This window comes from Melospiza melodia, chromosome 4 (assembly GCF_035770615.1).
Source record: "Melospiza melodia melodia isolate bMelMel2 chromosome 4, bMelMel2.pri, whole genome shotgun sequence".
NCBI lineage: Eukaryota > Metazoa > Chordata > Aves > Passeriformes > Passerellidae > Melospiza > Melospiza melodia.
The window spans coordinates 15,244,825-15,263,735 of record NC_086197.1 but is presented as its reverse complement, the minus strand read 5'-3'; the positions used below and the strand labels follow the sequence as shown (position 1 = coordinate 15,263,735).

The 18,911-nt window shown below is 41.4% G+C and overlaps 3 long non-coding RNA genes across 4 annotated transcripts in view; 1 reads left to right on the top strand and 2 right to left on the bottom strand.

The window, feature by feature from the left end:
- Positions 1-9,304, top strand: part of LOC134417133 (uncharacterized) — a 48,350-nt gene extending 39,046 nt beyond the window's left edge. Inside the window, exon 3 of the long non-coding RNA XR_010027511.1 lies at positions 9,209-9,304. This is a non-coding gene — a long non-coding RNA (uncharacterized LOC134417133). The remainder of the gene's footprint in view (positions 1-9,208) is intronic.
- LOC134417132 (uncharacterized) lies at positions 639-2,834 on the bottom strand. Its single transcript, XR_010027510.1, has 3 exons — positions 2,732-2,834; positions 1,665-1,760; positions 639-1,150 (listed from the first exon to the last, which is right to left on the bottom strand). It is a non-coding gene; the product is annotated as an uncharacterized LOC134417132 (long non-coding RNA).
- Positions 2,823-18,911, bottom strand: part of LOC134417131 (uncharacterized) — a 202,265-nt gene continuing 186,176 nt past the window's right edge. The window contains exon 8 of one of the 2 annotated variants that reach the window (XR_010027509.1): positions 2,823-2,844. This is a non-coding gene — a long non-coding RNA (uncharacterized LOC134417131). The remainder of the gene's footprint in view (positions 2,845-18,911) is intronic. The other variant, XR_010027508.1, reaches the window with a different exon arrangement.

Sequence of the window (18,911 nt, the reverse complement as noted above, 5' to 3'; positions counted from 1 at the left end):
TTGAATCTTAAGTGAATGAGAGTTGCCACCCTTGTTGATGTGGTAGCTAGAGAAACTATCCATTCCTTGCAAAAAATCCTCCCCCAGAAACAGACCACCTACCCATTACTAGCCAGGGTTACCAGTTAAAAACGTATGAAGGGGATCACATGAATGGAGAGCAGTGTGCATGTTTTATTAGTTTGAACAACAAGGGAATAGATGGATGAAAGATAAGGTAATGATTTGTGACAGGAGCCCAAAATTTGATTTCAACAATTAAATTAGCCCTCTAAGAGATCCCCAAGGAAATCTATTAAAATACCATCTTCCCCTATCCCCAAAGTATACAAAAGCTGCCTAGTAACTGTCCAGTATCACTGCCTTTGTGACATGTTGGATGATTCCCAAGACAAAAACCATATGCTGTCCGATGAATGGCAGAGCAATCAACAAGGAAAGGCTATTCTTTAAGTTACTTGCCCTAAGAAAAAGAAAGAAAAAAGAGAAACTAACAACTAAAGCACAAAGTTTGCACTAGAACTTAGGGTTTGGTTTTGCTCACTTGGATTTTCACCAGATAATCTGAACTACTCTCAAGTCACAAAAATCAGATCCATAGAAAGGGGGAAAGGATTTTTGAAGCTGTAGAACTCTGAATCAACAGCAATCCCCCATGTTCAGAGGAGCAGGCAGCAGTGAAAAGTGGATTGCCTAATGCTTGATCATTATATTAACCCTTTCATCAGTTCCCTGGGGCTGTTACTGAAGCCTAAGCTTCCCCGCTCTCTTAAGCTATCTTGTGCTATTGTTATATCTAAGGTTACCCCCCCTGCATAAATATTACTATTTAAACCCAGAAGTTTCAGATATGAAGCAAAGAAACAAAAGAACATATCATGAACTTCTGCATCCTTACAGAGCTAAGGGAGATTTGACTCAAGCTAGATATAACTTTTTGGCCTAAAAAACAACACTTGCAGGCAAATGCAGAATGCAAAGTAAGACTGAGCAACACCGGACTTGGGTTCTTACTTACCTATGTCACATATCAGGTGCTCAATTTTCTTACTCACCACTGAAAAATGTGATAAGAAATACTGATGATAAGAAATGCTGATGATAAGAAGCCAGAGTTCAGATGTGGCATTTTGAAATACCAGTGTGGTATCTGGTACAAAAAATCAATATCATTCACTGATGTGGTTGGTCTCAGGAACAAAGCTTGCCCCTAGTCAGGTGCTCAGTACAGTTCAGAATATTTCCCTCCTACTTTCATTTGAAATTATACTTAAAAAAACCAACTTCCAATCATCATCTCTCTATGCAGTGAAACAGTATGTGTTTAGATGTGATTTTAGAATCTATGAATAAAGGCATTTTTAAGTGAGAAACCTCCATTTTTTGAGGCAGGCATATATTTCAGTTTACTGCTCTGTCCACATGCATTCTCCAAATCTACAAATTCAGGCAGTCACATAAATTTCACTGAATTTCTCTTTCAGAATAACAAAACCTCGTCAAAACATGCAGATTTTTAAGCAAAGGACTAGTTTGTGTTTAGGCAGATGCATTCAGTTAAGTGTTTGCAGGACTAGGACTTTAGAGGTCTGGTATCATGCAGTAGAAGGCTACATGCATGTCAGAGAAGAGCTTTGTAAAGAGCACCAGAATGTTTTACCTACTCAGCCTGAAACATTTTCAATTCCAAAGCCTTCAAGTCCATTCAACTAGTCAACAATCTCATAAAATTGCTGCAAAATTCAACAGCAACAGAACAACTGAAAAAAAGAAAAAAAAAGTAGTTTTTTTACACAGCATGATTTCCTTTCTCTTAGAGAAAACTTCCAACTCTTAGGATAACTAAAGAAACTTCAAAGTATGATATCTATAAATTTTCCAGATACCCTTTCCCTTCTACATTATTACTTATGATCTTGAAGCCAAAAACCCAGATCTGAAAACTGCTCAAACCCTTCTTCAGTCTGGCCCCAAGTCTAGTTAACATTCTGTTCAGTATATCCTGCTTTGACTGTGAAAAGGAGCAGTTACCTCTTTCCTAAGCAGCTTTAGAGAGGGAAAATAAAAAAAAAAAAAAAAAAAAAAAAAAAGAAAGAAAGAAAGGAAAAAAGAAAAATTCTGTCTTTGAAAAGCTTGAATAGATGCATACCATTATGAGTCTGGTAGGATTGACTGGGACAAGTACCTGAAAACACACTGAGGCCAAAACCCCCTCTGATTTACCACAGTCAGGGTTTTACTCCATTGCTCCACTACACACATCCATGCATAAATTCTGCAAAGCTGCTGCCTAGCCCCATGGACAGGTGGGGTCCCTGTTCTAGTATTTCTGAGGATCCCTAAAGATGTTGTGCTGACATGAGTATGCCCATTAAAGTCCTGATGTCTGGAATGCACCTAGACTGAGATTCCTTGTTGTGATGTTCTCCTGCTTATCCTGTCTGAAACACATGACAATCAGTGATCCCTGTGCCCACCAGCAGCATGTACCATGCAGCAAGACAAGAAGAATCCCCTGCCCTGCTGCAGTATTGGTTGGGTGTAACTCTCCAATAGATGACTATGAATCTCATATACAGCCCACTTTCCAAAGCCAGTCCTTTGTGATTGCTGATCTTAATGTGACAACAGGAAACACAATACTTACACAATCAGTGGTTTGTGACTGTTTTTGAATGGCAATGATCATATAAAACACAGCCTAAAAATGCTCATAAGTGTTTTCCCTTACCTTTGATGTCGGAGACCACTTCAGCTTTACACCCGGAACTTTTGTCAGGAAATGTGTTTGGTACACATTCTTGGTACTTGTATAATAATCTGGGCCATAAAGTGGGTACTGACCTGTTAGGAAAAAAGGGTAAAGGCAGTCAATTTTTTTTCCATTCTGATTATTGCAACAGGTAAAAAGAGAAGTGTCTAGTTGATATACACTGTAAAATGGAATAGGAATAGGAAACCATTTCTCAATGCTTGCACTGAGAAGCATCTTTGGCTATGATCGTGGTTTATGACAAACTTAATTTTTCAGTGACAGACAAAAATAAGTCACCTTCACTTTTCTTGTGAACAGTTTTGAATTTTGTTGTAACTTCCTGGCATGTTAAAATGAGGAAAAGACTGTAGGATACTCACAAGGATTTCCAAATGATGTCAAAAATTTCCAAATCAAATTCTTTTGACTGGAATGTAGCCATTAGTCCTGACTCAGGAAAAATCAGCACAATGTGAACTGCCTAAAAGAGAGCATGGTAAGGAAGAGGTGGAAGGGTGCAGCAAGCCCTGTGCCCTGTGGCCAGCCAACATCCAAGGGCACTGTTAAACACCATGGACAATGCACTCCTTCTGCATCATCCCCAGTGCATCATCTGGAGGATGCTTGGGGTGTATGCAGTATGTCTGGGCAGCAGTCAGTGCACAATAAATTAATGTCTGATTTGCCTAGCAGTCAAGCAGGTGGGATTCAGCCCAGCCACTTGTGATGTAGGGAAGAACACAACACCATGGATGTAACACATAAAATAAACTGACAAACACACACACACACACACACACACACACGTTTTAGCTTTGATTCTCCTCTCTGACTTTAACATTATCATGCTGCTACATTTTCAAATCTCATGCTTCCAGGTGTGAAACATCCATTCATTCTCCATTCAGCACAACAAGGTCTAAATGCTAACCTAATACAAATAACAAGCATCAGGTGTGTGCTTCCAGGGAGCGTTTTGCCAGTTGTGTTTCCAGGAACCAGGAAAAATGCTGGTTATTGGCATGAATGGAAGGAGAGGAGCTCACCCAGGGGCATCCTCTCCCCATATTTCCTGGATCCCAGCAATGCAAGAGCTGCCCGTGCCTCCTTGCCAAAGCCAAGGGATTGTTTCCAATTCTGCGAGCCAAAAGAGTGATCATACTTTTTTTTTGGACACACCTCCATTTCCCTGGTTGCTCCTTTCTACACCTCTCGTTCCAGCAGAAGTCTCATTGTCTCTTATCTTCCCTCTACAGGATCTTGTCTATTTTTAGCCAGAGCAAACGTTGGATTTTATTTCCTCTTCTTTCCCTCCATCTAGTCCCCTCACCACAGCCCCCCACCGCCATCCCTATGCATTTGCAACAAAAGTGGAAACTTCAGAAACTATTTGTACTTCATGGGCACTCACACATCATGCCAAAACGATGGCCCAAAAGTTTGGCGGGTAATCTCAACCCCAGAATTCGTGAGCTGATGATGAATGGCTGTGAAGCCTTTGTGATTGCTCAGGCTCCATTGTGGCTGGAACAATGGAGGAGGACACAAGTCTGGCTCAGGAGAGCAACGGATAAAACTGTTGGGGAGAATGGCGGGCTCCTGCCGACATGACCACTTGTTGACATTGAAAGGATTCAAAAACAAGTGAGCAGAAACAGAAACGATTCTGTTCGGCGAGGCTATTAGCTGCAACGTGTGGCAGTGGAGCGGTCACTCCTGATGTGTTTCCTCTCTAATGAGCCCTGAATGCCCTATTAAACTGGGATGCTATAGGCCCAGCGCCACTGGGACAATGCCATGCATGAGCGACTCCCCCAGCACCTATTGGCTGCCCGCATGAAGGAAGCAACTGGCAACACTCAGATTTAAACGGGGCTGACAGTACAGTTAAATGATCATTAATTAGAGTTGCTGGACAGATAGGGACTCAAAGCAATTCTTAATGACAAGATAACAGTCTAGTATTACTCAGCTTAGCACAAGTTCAAGCTCGGAGCCCATCTCGGTCTTTGCACTGTACATGATGGGTGTCAAAGCGATTTTGGTTTCATTCCTATGTTGACAAGCCATAAGAAATCCTGACTGGGGGTTGAGGCAGTAATAGAGATTTTTATATCTAAGGATGAAAATAAACCTCTGTTAAGAGTAGATTTTGTATAGAGAAGTTCACATTAGAAAATGAAAAAGAGAACAGTAAAAAGAATCACTTTCCTATTAAGATGTTTGTAAATGAGTCCATAAGGAAGCCACCACTCACCCACTTTCTGTGCTCCTTCATCAGCCTCTCTCCCCAGTACTTAACAAGATCTATTAATCCATCTTCACTCCAATCTTGCTCAAACCTCTGGTTTGTTTGATTGGTCACTCAATACTAATTTGGGAAGAGAACACAGAATCAAACTATTGAGCATTAGAAGCAAACAGTCACAATGAGACATGAGCTCTGGCTTGAGGGCATCATCCCCTTCCATGGATTTGGGAAGAGCCTTTCCCCAAAAGCACATTATATCCTCATCAGCAGCTCCTGGGCTGCCTGAATCATTCAGTGGAACAACATATATGGTCCTTCTTTGCATCAGGATACTGGATTAGCACAAGTCTGATTTCCCACAAGAAATCCTGTCACTGAAGGTTATTATAGGCTATACATAGTATAGGATATATTAAAGTATTAACTGTTCAAAAATACACAGTATGGCTCCTAAAGGCTTACAGGCCCAGGGCACTTGTGAAAGTTCTCCCACCAGGGAGTGACGTGATGAGACAAGCAATGTGCATTTGGGATTAGAATAGTTTTTGGGAATAGATCAGTATTTGGCATTTGTACTTTTATTTGGCATTGTGGGTTTTGTTAGAATGTCTTCTTAAATCGTGAAAAGTATACTCCAATAGCCACTTTAGTTCCACAATAGGTTATGTAGGACCCCAGGTACACATCATACTGCAAACTAAGAAGAAGTTTCTTGATTGAAACATAAGATTACATAAGCTCTTAATAGCACATTATTCTGAAAGCTTTTGTAACTCTATTTGCACATTTTAACAAAGATGCTGTAGAGAGGGAGGTAGATCATGGCAATGACAAGATTGTTGCACATTGTTGAGGAATTCACTTTAGCAATTATTCATATTTCTTATGGAATTCTGTGATAGGATGCATACAATATAACATCCGTATATTCTATGAATCTTAAAACACCCTCACATAGCCCCTAATTCAAGAAGTCCCTGGTCCAGAGGATTTCTGAGACAGCACTGGATGCAGCTGCCAAGTAAACATTTTTTTTCTTTCATCTATTCTCTGCTCACCTCTGCTGAAAGGAGTAGCCTGTTTAGAGGAAAAAACAATGTCATGGTAAATGCTATCATATCACCCAAGAAATGTGTCACATTCTTACCTGCTGTTAATTTTTGTCTTGGAAGATCTTTGGGGTGGGGTTTTGTTCTTTTCCTTTGCAAATCAGGCTGTGAAAGCCTTCCCCAGAACATGCAATCTAGGCCAGAGTATTAGTTTCTCCAAAGGGAAAAGAGGTAAGTGACAGTGAAGCCTGGGATTGTGGGAGGAGTATGGATTTCCCTTTAGCAGCAGGGCAGCAAGGATTGCTCCACAATAACTACTGAGGTGCAAAACAACTTGTGAAATGACATTCTGCTTAGTAGGTTCTAAACCCTGGTTTCTAAGTGTAAAATTTTCCCAGCTAAAGAGGAACCAGGAAGATATTAATGGAGATAGTAGTATTGCTTTTCAGGTAGTGGGAGTCTTGCTTCACTGGTGAACAGGGCGAGTGGAGAGGAGGATGAGGCTGTCTGCCTTCCTCCCTCTTTATTTCCCGTTTCTCCCTCCACAGTGCTGCTAGCATCCTTACAGCACATACAGACTCAGCAGCAGAGGGTGATGGACTTACACAATTTGATCCATTAAATGCTGGGCCAGGACATGGCAAAACTCACTCTGACATCATGAGGTTGGGGGTCTATTTTACAGAGGCAGCAGGTGGTCGAGCTCTTTGTCTGGCAGGAAAGGCAGCCTATCTACATCAAATTCCAGCACTGAGACTCTCAATCACATCTGAATTTTCAGATGCCCCATGAAAATCTGTTCTTTAATTTCTGACTTCTAGGCATTAAACACAGCCTCAGACAGTATATCTCTAGATTTTTAGAGCCTGTCATGATGTTTTTATTTTTTTTTTTAATGAATGAATTTTAGGCAACTCCCCAGAACTGTGAAGTAACAGGATTGATTGGCAAAGTGAAAACAGACCCTAAAACTTGGTATTCTTCTGAAGACACTCACTGATTTTATAAATTCTCTGGAGTTTAGCATGACATATTCTATGTAACTTTACACAAAGCAGATGAAAAGATGAGGACACTGTGAGAAACAGAAGGGGAGGGAGTGACATGGATATGGACTTTACTGTTTGGGGGTTTATTTCTATTTAGAGTTTTACAGAAACTGAGAGACAACTGAGTTATTGAGTAATTGCCTCAGAGAATTTGTAAATCAGCTTGTTATAGTAATATTTGTACAACAATTTCCATTTTACTTTTCTAATTCAGGCCTGTGCCATGCATGTGGTGGCTGCAATGTCCACAGGTCCCAGCAGAGAGGGGCCCCAGGGTGCTGGGTGCAGGATGAACATATAGGCTTTATTATGTCAAAAACCACACAATAGTTACATCCTCCTCTTGGTAAAGGCATCATTGAGGAGTACTGTGCATTTGCTATTGTCTCTCCCTCCTTTAATGCCTGGGCTGAGCTCTCATTAGGCCTAATTGGTCATTTGCAACGTGCCCTCAGTGGAGGATATACCTGTGTGTTCTCCATACACAAGGAATGACTGGAAAATGGGATGGTTCCTTCAGGGAGGCTCTGAGGCCATGTTCTGCTGGCCAGATGATCTCTGAGGGGCAGCACTGCCAGAGCATGGCTGACAGGCCCCATGAGCTGTGGTTGGGGTTGAGACCTCAGCAAGAGCAAGGCAGAGAACTGCAGCATCCCAGAAACCCCCTTGCCTAATCTGGAGGAGGAGAGGGATGTCTGATCTATGCACAGTTTGTCCCAGTGGGTTTAATTTCTTCACTTTTTCTAAAGCAGTCTTACAGCTTTCAGGTCAGATTGTGCTTCCTCCATGACACTCAGGAAGTCTGTTAGACTGAGCTTATTTATGACAAAAAACAAGCAAACTGTGCTCTTTTCCATGTGCTGAACTCTCTTTTAGTTAAGATCAGGAAAAATAACATTTCATTAAAGGTAAACTGGAGGAAATATGTAGCCAGCCTTCCTACCCCACCTGATGTGTCTGTTACAAATCTCATCTGTTGATTTAAACCTCGGTGTTCATTCATGCTCTGAGATGAAAACCAACACCAAAACAAACCCCACTTTTGTCCAGGAATATTCAAAGGAATGTCATGTCAGCAAAACTTCAATGAAAGCAAGGAGCATTGAGATGCATAAAACTATAATGTCTCCAGTCCCACATAGTTCTGTACCATATGGCCAGAGAGAAGCAGATGGGCCAGGTCACAGCGGGGGAAGAGAGGCAGAGACTCAGGATTGTTTATCTGACCCAGTGGGCCAACACTAACAGACTGTCCCCAGTGACCAGGCTATTATTAACAGAAAGAGTTGATAAGAACGTGATCCCCACATTTATTTGCCCTCAGGTATTTTTCATATGATGCCCAATGAAAATGACCTTTTATTTTGCAGATGTTTATTTTGGGGCTGGAACATTTGACTCACAAAGAAGTCATGAATTGCACTCCACTTGTCTTTTATTGATTTTAGATGCCAGCTATCTCTATCTGTTTGCTTGACTAAAGTTCAGAAACTTGCTTTTCTAGGCAAGACAAAGTCAACAATAAATAATGCTAAAAGATTTTTTCAATATTATTATTATTGTTATTGTTGTTGTTGTTGCTGTTACATAGTTGTGTAGAGAAGTTCACATTAGAAAAGAAAAGAGAGAATAACTTTAATTTTTAGTAGCAACCTTACTTTTTTCAGCAGAAAATCAGACCAGCAAAAATAAAGCAGAATAGCATGGGTACTGCCAGAGAAATTTTGGGATGTCTGATATGATTTCAGCAGGAGAGTTCTATCTTACTGTGTTTCTCAGTGAGCTGCCCAGTATTAGCAATAAGAAAAATTCCCAAACTATTAAAGTTCAAGGCATAGTTACCTAAACATTACATGGAAAGATTTTTGGAGGAATTATTGCAAGATAAGAAAACCTCAACAACAAAAAGGTGCAAAATTGCATGAAAAATACTTGCATAGAAAAGTTGGAGACAGAAGTCAGCTATTTCTGTTTATCATTCAAAGACGCCAAATATTTCACCTGAGATGCAGAATGGACACATTAAGGGCAGTAACACTGCAGGTTTCACTCATAAGCTTATCTCTGTTGGATTTTATGGCTTTTCCTCTAAAATCCCTTACAGCTCTCAGCTGATGCCTTCCAGAAGGACTAAGTACCACTACTCTCAACTTTGCATCTAAGAGACCTCACCAGGGAAGAGCTCAGCATTGCCCCATGGTGGGTGCACATTTCCTGACCCCCTGGATCCTGGGCCCCCAAATCACAGCCATCCTTGTCCCTGCTGCTGAAGGAGGGAGCTCAGCCATGAGCAGGAGGGACCACTGCTCTTGTGGGGATCATGGCACTGCTTGGTACCTCCAACCAGCTAGAGCATTTACCAAGGTTTCTCCTTCCCCAAAACTGGATGCTGATGCTCCTTTTAGGCAAATTATTTCTTAGCTGTGCCTCTTGGGTAAACAACAGGCAGAGATGGAGAAGTCAGTTTTACAACAATTATATAATTTGCTCATCCCATTCTAAGCTGTTTTGTAAAATGAAGACTTTGCTGACCAGATATCATTGTTTGACCTTATGCATAACTAACTAGTTATTATGGCCAGCAAAAGCAGGAAAGCTCTGTGTCCAGAATCTCTAAACCTTGTTAAAATGGCCATTTGGGACAGTGTCACTCTAATTAAAACAGAGACTTATTGCTGCTAAATGACATTACTAGAGCTCATATAATTTAGGCAGATCGTTACCTCTTGCTGAGTTTGGAGCCTCTGGCTGACCTCTGTGTGCATCCTTCTTTCCATACACCATCCTTGGGAAACTCAGCACTTGCACAGGGACAGAGAATTGGCACGGAGAGGGGTGGTTTTCTGTGTCCCAAAGGTGCAGTGGAAGGTCTCTTGGGCCACTCTGCATTACAGCACTAAAGGTTGAAGATGCGCTGAGGGAAGAGGGATTTATCCACATATGTGCATCTGAATACAGGTAGGGGCAGTGGAAAAGGGGTAATCAAGCCCTTCAAAGAGAATTTTGTCCCTACAAGGTAGTCTACACCATTTACCAGTGTTTGGGGCTGTGGACTAGCTCTGGATTAGGATCCAATGCAAACTGTGGCTGAGCACACATCTTGCTGAGTGATACATGCTGTAACTACTCTTTGCAGGCTGGAATTAAACTTTTCCACTATGACTTCCAATGGGACAAGTATTCCCAAACTACAGGAGCTTAAGGAAAGCCCACTCCTCATCTGTAGAGGTGTCAGAGCACATCTAAGAGAGGAAACGGGAAACATTTGTCACTTTACCACTGCTGGATTTTCCCCTCTGCTGAAAATAGTAAAGTTCCTATTGAAAATTAAGGTTATTCAAGGTAATTCAAACATTTCTGGCTAAAAGAAGCCCTGAAGTCCCTACTGTGAGTGTGGGTGTGAGGACACTGTACCTCTGGACACACCCCAGTGGAGGTGATAACCCTGTTGTGGGATACACACAGCACCTACCTCAGCCATACACAGATTACACAGAGGGACAGAGATACAGAAGAGTCACTATAGACTACCTTTATTTTCAGTTCCATGGAGGCTCATTTGATCTCATCTCTATTTTCCTAAAGTACTCTTGCACCTCTGAAGTAACTTAATCCAGTCATTTTTACTTAGCCTAATCTTAAAAGTACTATAAACTAGCTCTGGTTTAAATATCTGATAGATTTGCTTTAAAGATGCTCTTTGCTCTTCTGAACTGTCTATTCTCCCCATTTCCCCTACTTTAAGAAAAAGCTTCCATTGACTGGTCAGACACAGAAATGTTTCTGAAAGGCAAGCAGCTAGACTTCTGGGAAAGGGAATGATATATTCAGAAACTTCCTAGAAATGACAAAAAGCTATATGAGGGTGCCAAAACTCTGGCCACTAACAAGAACTCTTTTAATACTCTTACATACAGAAGCAAGAATGACAAAAAACAAAGAAAATAGAAGATGTAAAGAGGGCAAGAAAATGAATTCCTCAAGTGTTAAATGTCTAGAGACAGAATATTGGTAATTTAGTGCAAGTGATTTCCCCTGCTCGCCAGGAATGTAATAGAAACAAAAATTAAAGTGGAACTCTCCTCAATATACATTGTCCCTGCTTGATGCTGCAAAGTACATTTCATTACAAGCCAAAAAGAACAGCCCTCACTGATGCTTGCTCAAATGTCTCAATTTCTGGATTAAGCTGTCCCATTGTTTTGAAGCATAGTTATGGTTTAGAGATCAATGGGACACAGACTATCCTAATCTACTATGAACAGCCCATAGCAGAGAAGGGATACTCTGCACTAGAGAGCCATCTAAGTCTTCTAATTACTTTGGCTACTGATAGATTGGCTCTTACCCCCTTGAATTCCTTTGTCACTGAGGAGTTAAAATTCATGAGCGTCCATGCTGCTGAATGCTTCCCCCAGTGCTGCTATTTTCTGCGCCAAGCATCGCCGCAAAGAGTCAGAGGTCTGTCAGGCCATCTGTTACATAATAGTCAACAATCTCCAAAATCTGGGGAAACTGAGATGGAGAGAGCAAAGATGATGAAGGGTTTAAAAAGAACAGATTGCTGCCTTGCTTGGAAGGGAGGGAGGGAGGCAGGGGGAAGGGGGAAAGACTGGATAAAAAGCCCTGATGGAAGCAGAGGCAAACCCGATTAGCACAGCCAGCAAAACAATCCCCCCAAAATATTAATGCTTTCTCCAAAGAAGTTGACAAGGACACCAGATTGGTGGGCAAAAAAATGCTTTTGGGCAGGAAAGCTGAAGGAGGCCACGAATAATTACAGCTGTAATTTAGGCATTGCCATACACAAATAGGCACTGAAGACAATTTAAGAACATCCTCTAAATCAGTAAAGAAGACCACCACAAATATTTTTTGTCTCTGTGTTATGCAACACACTGTTACTGTTCCACAGGTAAGTAAGTGTAATATTTTCATTCCACTCTTTTCCTTTTCTCCTTTTCCCCTCCCTTTGCAAAGGAGGTGTTTGCTGATTTTAAGGCATCAGAACGGTGATGACTTGCAAGTAGGGCTCAGCCACCTTGTATTTGTCTTGCTTTGTGTCCACATTTTAAAAAAGACTGACTATATCAGCTGCAAAATGTTCTCAGGAGACATAATATCCATTTAACTGCCTCTGCAGCCACTGAAAATGTACCAGCAGTAACACTGGTTGGGTGAGCCACCTAGCTGCATTTAAACTCTCCTAACATGAGCTGATTTTTAGTCTGCTCTGTCCAGTTCTTATTCTTGCTGCCCTGGCTAAAAGCTTGCAGAGCTTTCTCTACCAGCAATAACCATAATGCTGGTGTCTTCTCAATTTCCTTGTCATATGGGAATGTGCCAGACTAAGCACACTGAAGGTCTCACCACCAGACTCCTTGCAGCTTCCTCCAAATGGGCGTCCCTTCTACATCAAGTTACTAATTTTACCCCCAGACTCTCTTGACATGAAAAACCACTGAGAATCAGAAGTCCTATGGAGTTTTGGGAAATAATTTCTGCTTGAAGAGAAATGGGAACCAACAAGCAGCCTTTAGGTTTTGGTTCTGTCAACCCTCTGCCTTTCAGGGACTAGTTCCTGTCCACAGGACTCAGAAGCCTCTCACAACATATAAACACATGATCTTCACTCCTGTAAAGTTCAGGTGCTTCACAGCATTTCCTCACACCACAATGAAGTTTTATGTGCTCCCTTGCTCAAGTACTTTGCTTTATTATCCCTTTGAGTAAATAATTTTAAAACTACAACAGAAAACAAATGGTAATTAAAGAAGGGAGAGAAAAGGGATATTTTCTGAATGCACATATACAAACAACTAAAGATGCAGGGATAACTTTGCTGGTTAACTTTACCTATGACAGTAACCATTCCCAAGGCAAACACATTATAATAGAAGCAATTAAAACCTGTGTTCATTCACTCATTGTTGTTACTACAGGTTAAGGTGGCTCATTAACAGATATGCAAGTGCATGGTATAATGCATCCATCCTAGCTGTATTAATGGATCATGTAAGATAATGCTGACAGATGGAAAAGATGAGCTTTCATAGGTCTGATAAAAATAAACAATAAATGCAGTCAGTGCTGAACTGGATTACCATAGTGCCACATGAGTTGTGTAATGATGTTAGCACTGGCGCCTGCCTTAGAGCTGATGCTTCAGAATACTAACATTGAGCCACTTGATACGTGTTTGATGTCTAAACAAGTCACATCCTTTGCTGAGAGGAACAAATTGTGATGGAGACTGGCTGGGGTGTTCAAGTTTCAGATAAATTCCATACAAAGAACTGTCCAAAAGACTTTCTAGCTTTAATCATATGAAATATGTGGTTGGACTTTTTACTTATTTTGTTGGCTTTTTTTTTAAACATCCAAATAACTTGGTCCCTGCTCTAGTGCTAAAGCCTTGTCTAACATTTCGTGCTGGGAATGCAAAGCAGGGTACCAAGTACAGTAGTACAAATAACACTTTATTTACAGTTTCATGGCTTTGAGATTTCCTGTCTCCATAATCACTTCCTACTAATTTCCTTCTGTTTTGTTTGAAATGGTAGTCTTTTCAAAGCAAGTGCCCAAAGAAACAACGCCTTTGTAAGGTTTGGATTAAATCAGGGAGGTTTTTATACTTCTTTTTCTGTATTTCCCAGTACCGTTTCTCTGCATTAACAGAGTTGGTGCTGTATGTCTGGATGGTTCAAACATCATCGTGATAAGAGAACTGCAAAAAGGCCAGCACTGAAGGGCCAAAGTCTCAGCTGGAGGAAGCTGGCACAGCTCCACTGATGTGCATCAGCCACAAACCAGCATCATTTGAAGAGCCAAATAAATGTTTAAATGCTGGACATGAAAACCTTCCAGCACTACCATGACACTTGGAAATTGTCCTAATACTTGAGCACAACAAAACATTAAGATAAAATCAAATATTGTTGTGATGGAGGAAGTAAATAAAAGCAACTACCACAGAAGCAGAGTTTCTATACAGGGAGACTAGCTCAATCTGAAATTAAATCCACAGAGTATTTGACATATTTTTATCTTGTCTAGTGGTTTGAGTTGCCTAATGAGCAACATCTCCTACAGCTATATTTAGACTCCTCTACATTATGCCAAGTTGGCTGACCAAAATGGGACAGATCCCAAATCCTCTGCCACTTTTCAAAACGAAGCTAACAATTGGAAAAAGAAAAAAATCTGTGCAAAGAAGTACATTGAGTAGCATGAGCAGACTGTACACTTGGTGTTATCTTCTTGGTCTATCCCAACTACCTTGCCAAAAATGAAGGCATACACCTCATTTCCACTGCTGACCTCTGACCTCCCCCTTCCTTCAGAGCTCTGATTTTTCTCCATGCCTTTCAGACTTTAAACACTACTCTTACTTTCAAAAACAGATGGAAAAGGAAAAGTGTGTTATTTAATTTATTAGTGGGTTATGCATAGAATTGTTTAATAAAAAAATACCTCCCACATGTGCCAGTGCTGCTGCTGAGGCTGCTTTCCTTGATGTAAGTGGAGTGTTGACCAAGCAAATATCACAAACAAACAATGAAGGTATGGATACTGGAAATGTTTGCCACCCTTCTCACACTTTTCCAGGCATGGATCTGTTGACTTTACTTGCACTGTAAGGCAATAAAGAGGCAACTTCTTTAAAGGCCATCAAAACTTTCTAGGGGTTCAAGTGCCCATCTCATCAGCATCCTCCTGCAAGAACACTCACAATATTAGTTTTCAGAAAATTAGACAGTTGCCTCTGGGCAGAACTCCAGTGTCTCAGAGTGTGGCTTTTACAATGTGTAGTTAAGCTCTGCTTTCATTTTTCAAGTTTAGGGAAACCCTCAAAACCTCTTACTCTTTCCCTTCACTGAACACAAAAGCGCAGTAGTTTAGCTTCTTTTGGCTCCACACCACCTTCTTCACCAATTAGTCATTACTTAGTACACAATACAACAGTAGTAGCAGTAGTAGTAGTAGTAGTAGTAGAAGAATAACTTTGAAAATTCAAACATTTATGAATATATAGAAATTCAGAATGAAAGGAGGGATTTTACATCTGTTTATGGCTTTCCATTATAATGAGCTAAAATACACTACAGTCTTTCTACCGAGATACTAAATTCATTATTTTTCTCAGTGAGATGATACAACAGATATTTACTGCAAAATCTAAATGGCTTTATGATCTTCTGGAGGGGCCATAGGGACAGAGAAGAAAAGATTTGAACAGGCAAGAATTGATGGGATTTAAAGCTTATTTTACACAAACCAACCCTTTTTACTTAAAAGTCATTCACATACAAGATGATTACTATTTTTCTCTTTTTTTTTTTTTTTTTTTTCTCCAACTGTCTCTCATGGAGCTTCACTGCTTACCTGGCTAATTATAAGGAACCCATCTTTCGTCTAGAAAAGTCCTTACCACAATCTATAGCACATTTACTAGGTTTGAAAGACCCAAGCCATGTGGGAGATGATGGTCATGTCTGCATCATAAACTGGAGGTCAGTGCAGAGATTCCGCAGCTGATGGAGCCCTGAGCAGCAACACCCACATTTTTCAGTGCTCCACAGTCTACAAGAACTAGCATGGGTTTGGGAACAGCTTATCCACAGTCAGGGCAGTGCTGCTGCTGAATCCACACACATCATCCTCCAGAGAGCACCTTCTAACACAGATGGTGAGTGTCTGCTTTGCCTCACACCTAGCTGGGCTGGCTCCCTCTAGACCATAGATCCTTACACATCCATTTTGAGGTTTACATGGATTAAGGTAAGTAAATGTGGTCAGTGGAGAAAATCTGGTCATGTTGTTCTCTTAATACACTTGAAGATTTATCAGTATTGTCAGACTGGCCTACTGAAAATACATGTTCCTCAAAGGATTTTTATAAAATATTCCCTCTTCAGGTGCAACACCCCATGTAGGACAGGGTGTAGGACTGTGAGCTCTCTTTAAAGTTTGTCTTCAATCTTCTGTTTACTGACTCTAGGAGTCAGAGCAGAAATGAGATAGAGTCTTTCTCATTGCAGTGATAGACAGGAAGACTTTTCTGAAGAATAGCTTAAATAATGGGAGGACTGATCTCTTAGAGACTTTTATCAGCCTCTGATGATGCCTAGGACCTCTAAAAATAATTAGCTATGGCAATTTAAAAAAAAAAAACCCAAACAATACCCACTCCATGCTAAAGTAGGTCTTGGTTACAACCCAGGAATGTCTTTTCTAGGAAAAGGACATAAAAACTGAAGTTGTAATGCAGACATTGGGCAAAAAGAGAATAGTTTGTGTCTTATGGGGAGAGAGAGCAAATATGGAGGCATTCCCTACTTCTTATAACCACAAGAGTTATGGACTCCCTCCCCTGCCCTCAAATTCACCAGCTACGCTGGTTTATACTTGCAGGTCCATCAAGATGATAATGAAGAAATAGCACGTAAGAATAGCACATATAGAAATGACACATAGAAAGGAAGAATCAAGTGAAAAGCATCATCAGGCATAACCTGAAACTTGAACATCCTACTTCAATCAACTTTATATCCCAAGTAAAGGTGAGAGCTTAGCCAAGCTCCTTAAGTATGTCTTTGATCTGTTCAGATGCTCAAGACAGTCCAAGACCAAAAACCTGTCATCCAGGGGAGCTTTTGTCAAGAGAAAGGTGCTCTTCAGATCCCCACTGAATGAGGAAAGGGGCAGAAGCTGTGTGGGAGGTGTTTTCCAGCTGTGGAGAGATGCAAACACTTTGCTGCTGTCCTAATATTTCACACCCCAGACCAGGCCAGGAGACAAACAACCCGGGTGTTGTTTCAACAGTCTCATTTGACATGGTCTAACACTACAAGAAGTGAAAGAAAACCTTAGCACCCCTCCCACCCCCCTCCTTGGACCAATTGAGCTGTCACTGTCTGCACAGAAAGTGATTGTTCAGTTGAAAACACATTTTGGCCTGATGCAAACGGAACAGTCTTGAAAAGTGGAGTTTCCTTTTGTGCCTCCCCTCCAAGGGGAGTGAAAGGAAGGAGGAAAAGAGGCAGGAGGGAGGGAGGTGACCACTCCAGGTCAGCACTCCATGCTGCCTGCTCTGCAGCTCCAAAGGCAGCCTGTAGCCTTGGGAGTGAAGGGGTGAACAGCCTTGTTCAGGCAGTGACAGATATTTTCAGGGGGAAAAGTTCAGAGGGAGCTGGAAGAAAGTGTTGGGGTGATGGAGTTTCAAAAGCAGAGCTTTGCTAAGCAGCAGGTTGCAACCTTTGGTTAAAGTTTGTCTTGCAGAGGTTGGTAGCTCAGCAACAAGGAGTTTTTTAGTTTGTTTTGTACAAACAGAAGAAGCAGCATCAGGCATGTCAGAGTACAGATGTGTCAAGGCATCAAGGGAGAATCACTGGGGAACAGTGATTTGCAGCAGGGATGAGCAGGGATACCCATCTTCAGCAACACAGAACTTTTCTCACACATGAGAAGGAGATTGTCAGGACATCAACGTCAGGACATTCATCGCCCCATCCAGAGTAAAGTCACTCCCATTCAATTTTACTTCTATATGTCAAGAGTCTATTTTCAGTTTTAAAGGTGACCATGAAGTAAATGTCACAGAGTTGACTTCCTATTTTGAAGACTGACTACTAAAGCTCGCTTGAATTTGGGTGCAGAATAATGTAACATATGGGGGGTGGGGGGGGGGGGGGGGGGAAGCAAGAAAGCAAGTCATATATGCAAGTGGCAAATAGCTGTTCTGCCATCAAGCAAATTGGGAATTTGTGTCTTTGGGAGTTTTTGTAGGCTAACTGGACTATTGACCTCTGTTCCCATTCAGCATCTTCCCAGGCAGCAGTTTTCACTTGTAGCTCAGTACTGAAAATCAGCAGTGAAGAAGCTGTCACATCACATCCCTCATCCACTCCCTTAAGAACCTGCATACACAGCCAGTACCTCTTTCTGTTAAAGTCAATAAATATTTCGATGGCTAACACCAGTGCATTTCACAAACTATCACCAAAGAAAATACAGAAGGAGAAAGGAAAAGATTTCTTAATTACTCACAAGTAATGTTCTCAGGTTCTCACTAAACGTTTATACCCCTACCCTCCACTAATGAATTCATTATGTAATAAGAGTTTAGCAACAGCAGAAAGCAAAGGTTACACAGCCAGTCTGATGCACAGCTCTGATGCACACCAGAGCACCAGTAAGTTTTCACCTTAAAAAGGTGAGAAGCCAAAAAATTCTCCTCTGCTCCAGTAAGTTATCACCTTAAAAAGGTGAGAAGCCAAATTTCTCCAGAGCTTTCCATTCAGCAGAACTAAAGACAAACAAAGCAGGAGTATCCTACACCAGCAGGTGCCTGAAGGTCTCTCAGTGCCCCCATGGGACATTCCCTGCTCTCCATGTACCTGCCAGACATGCAGAGAACAAGGCAGGGCTCCAAAGAAGAGGGGAGCTTTCACCATTAACACAAGGACATTCCTCTTAGATGCTTTGAAAGAGAAGCAAACTGTGCAGAAATGCCCTCTGCAGCCAAATTTGTGCAAACAGCCCTCAGAACACAGGCTGACACAGGTCTTACTGACACTGGCAGCACCACGGGGTCATTTGCACACAGATGGCCTGGCCTGGCAGCACATTAAGGACTGAGGCTTTTGTTACATTCTGCCACAAAGCTCTGGTTGTTTGGAAGTGTGCTTGAGCAAGCTCAGTTATCGATGTGGAAACTGATGTAACCGAGGGACTAGAAAACATGGTCCCTTCTTCCTATCCATTTCACTAAACCACCTTTCACTGTCTTGGAAAATACTGCTTTT